This window comes from Herpailurus yagouaroundi, unplaced genomic scaffold (genome assembly GCF_014898765.1).
Source record: "Herpailurus yagouaroundi ecotype Mexico unplaced genomic scaffold, PumYag 139, whole genome shotgun sequence".
NCBI classification, from domain to species: Eukaryota; Metazoa; Chordata; class Mammalia; order Carnivora; family Felidae; genus Herpailurus; species Herpailurus yagouaroundi.
Window position 1 is genome coordinate 236,820 of NW_024412394.1, and position 3,456 is coordinate 240,275.

The following is a 3,456-nucleotide window of genomic DNA, read 5'->3' on the forward strand; positions in this document are numbered from 1 at the left end:
AGTTGCATATCTGATTTGTATTTTATAACTTACTAAAGACACTGAAGATATTAAACCCGAATTATATTTCCCATTTTTCATACAAAACCTTTTTAGGAACAAAAAGTATTTATATTAAAAAAAAAAAAACAAGACCACTGCTTAAGCATTCATTATAACTTAGTTATTTTTATGTGATTTGTACTTTTCTATCTTACACTTATTGAAGTATAATATTTACTTTTGAACTAAAGTTTTATAATAAGTATATGCTTTTTTTAAGTTTGTTTATTTTGAGAGAGAGAGAGAGCAGGGGAGGGACAGAAAGAGAAGGAGACAGAGAATCCCAAGCAAGCTCTGTGCTGTCAGTACAGAGCCGAATGCGGGGCTCAAACATACTAACTGTGGTATCATGACCTGAGCTGAAACCAAGAGTTTAACTGACTAGAGGCTAACAAGAGGTTAACAGACGCTTAACCGACTGAGCCAGCCAAACACCCCTACTTTTTTAATTTGCAAGGCAACTTTGCCAAGTAAAAAATCATTAAAAGATTTCTGAAGGCTAATTTCTTTAACGTACTTAACCTAATTGTGTAACTTACAGGTTGGAATTTTTCTCCTCAGTCTCTTGAAAACAGGGTGACATTGGAACTCAGGTTCATAGATCCTGTACTTTGACCTTATCCCAGCATGGAATTTTTCTTAAATGTTATGAACACTTAAAGCACTAGGAATCTTGGTTAATAACTTTTTCCCCCTATGTATTTGAGACTCCAGTCTTGGATTCATGTGAGTTAATAATAATCTCTTTTTTTAAATTTTTTTTTAATGTTCATTTCTGAGACAGAGACAGACAGAATGAGAGCAGGGGGAGGGGCAGAGAGAGAGGGAGACACAGAATCCGAAGCAGGCTCCAGGCTCTGAGCTGTCATGTCAGCACAGAGCCGGACATAGAGCTTGATCACACAAACCATGAGATCATGACCTGAGCCGAAGTTGAATGCTTAACCCCCTGAGCCAACCCAGGTGCCCCAATAATAATCTCTTGTAATCAATAAAAACAGGAGCTCCATTGACCATGATAGACAATGGCTTTTATTTTTTAATATCCTCCAGATGAGGACCTCATCCTAAGTTAAGGGCACCTTCCAAAGGAGGCTCCTTTCCTTGATATCCACAGTGTAGCCACACCAATTCTCAAGAAACAAGCAGCAGACTCCAGGCCTTTAAATTCCCTACTCCAAAGACATACAAATTCAACTGTGTGTTCAGCAATTGAAACTGTATACCTGGTCTACTTTCCAGGGCCCTGTTTTTAAATCAAGAAATGTGCAGCCTACTCTCCTTCTCCCAGTCTTGGTTTGTTTCCTGGGTTTACTCGGATTATCTAGCTGATTCACTGTTGCTGTAAAAAATAAGGCTGAAAATAAATAAATAAATAAATAAATAAATAAATAAATAAATAAGGCTGAGCGTGCTGTGTTGAAAGGCACTGAAACCAGAGGAAACCAGCTATGAAAACCCTATCAGCTGATAGATTTCTTCCTGATAACTCCTCATAACTACTGGCATTTTTTTTTTCCAGTCTAGGGCAAATCTCCAGGAGCTGACCAAGAACCAGGGCTGTTTCAGCCCAGATTGCCTGTGATCTCCTTCCCCATGCTTGAGGGTGCCAAGCCATACTTTAACATGGACCCTGGCTACCTGGAAGGCCTGGTGCGAGGGTGCAAAGTCAGCCTCCTGACCCAGCAGGGCTACATCAACCTGGTCCAGTGTGAGACCCTGGAAGATGTGAAAATTCGTCTCCAGGCCACTGATTATGGCAACTTCTTGGCTAATCTAACAAATCCTCTTACTGTTTCTGTTTCCAGAATAGACACTGAGATGAATGCAGAGAATTTGAATATTTCTGTAATCATTCCCTGGAACTCCTGAGCACATTTTTCCACGTATATGACATGCAGTTATATGAAAAACAATATGATTCTACTGATGAACGGTGCATTGCAAAAAAGAAAGAAAGAAAGAAAGAAAGAAAGAAAGAAAGAAAGAAGAAAGACCTATGAAAGAAATTCTGGTGAAGTGCCACCTATTGGGCTGTTTCACAGAAATGGAAGTGGTCAACATTTCACAGACACCGATTTTTTTTTTTTTAAGTTTATTTATTTTTGACAGAGAGATAGGCAGAGAATGAGCAGGGGAGAGGCAGAGAGAGATGGAGACACAGACTCGGAAGCAGGCTCCAGGCTCTGAATTGTCAGCACAGAGCCTGACGCGGGGCTCGAATCCACAAACTGCGAGATCATGACCTGAGCTGAAGTCAGATGCTCAACCAACTGAGCCACCCAGGCGCCCCGACACCGATCTCTTTAATGCTGCTCTGGTTGAAACACCATTAGCTCCATTCTTTCAAGATTGTATGTCTGAAAATAACCTAGTTGAACTGAGTGTTGAATTACTGCACATTAAACCGTACAAGTCTCACCCTGAGGCATCCTATAAATTCTGTAAGGATCATGGTGAGGTCACAGTAGAAATTACGTGTCCCATTCTTGAGTTTGAAGCTGCCAGAGGTGCTTCTATCATCACTTTTAACTCCTTTGGCACTGAACCAAGCAAAGGCGACCAGGAGACCCTTTACCCAACCTATGGCAAGCTCTGTCTTGAGGGGTGGTGCCTGTGGGCTCAAGCAGAAGACTTCCATCAGGTGAGACGAGTAGCGGACCACTATAGCGGACCAGCCTTTGTTTGAGGCTGTGGGTGATGGCAGCAGAGGAAAGACTTTGGAGGATGTGTTTTATGAGTGTGAGATAGAAATGAACATGCTGACATTCAACAGGCAATCCCACCATAGCGTGCTTCACGCATACACAAAGCTGAAGGAGCAAGAAATGAGCAATATCATGTGGATAATAGAATGCATGTCAAAAAACACATCAAAGTAAAATTAACAGTTACATTCCAATTTTATAACCCAGTGTGGGGCCTCAAATGCAGAAAATCATAAATATTAAGGGGAGGATTTGAGGAAAGTCAAAAGAATTGCATTATATTACCTGGGTTGTACAAAAATAATCCATGCTGCACCTTCATGAATTGCAGACCCAATGGAAATATAGTAAACCAACCCAGAAATAAAGTGTTCCTTCCTTTTTTTTTCCCCAGCAGCCTTAAATGTTTCCGTGTTTATGTTTCATTCTTTACCAGACCATAGACATTAATTCTGATTAATCCTATGGTGCTTTTCCTATTCTCATTTGGTTGTATTAAAAAATCAGATAGGGTCGCCTGGGTGGCTCAATCAGTTAAGCGTCCGACTTCGGCTCAGGTCATGATCTCGCGGCGTGTGAGTTCAAGCCCGGTGTGGGGCTCTGTGCTGACAGCTCAGAGCCTGGAGCCTCTTCAGATTCTGTCTCTCTTTCTCTCTCTGCCCCTCCCCCACTCACACTCTGTCTCTCTCTGTCTCTCAAAAATAAA

General features: G+C 41.3%; 1 pseudogene; it reads left to right on the plus strand.

The window, feature by feature from the left end:
• The first annotated feature begins 981 nt into the window (after window positions 1-981).
• LOC121029262 (V-type proton ATPase subunit d 2-like) lies at window positions 982-2,952 on the plus strand (annotated as a pseudogene).
• The last annotated feature ends 504 nt before the right edge of the window (window positions 2,953-3,456 follow it).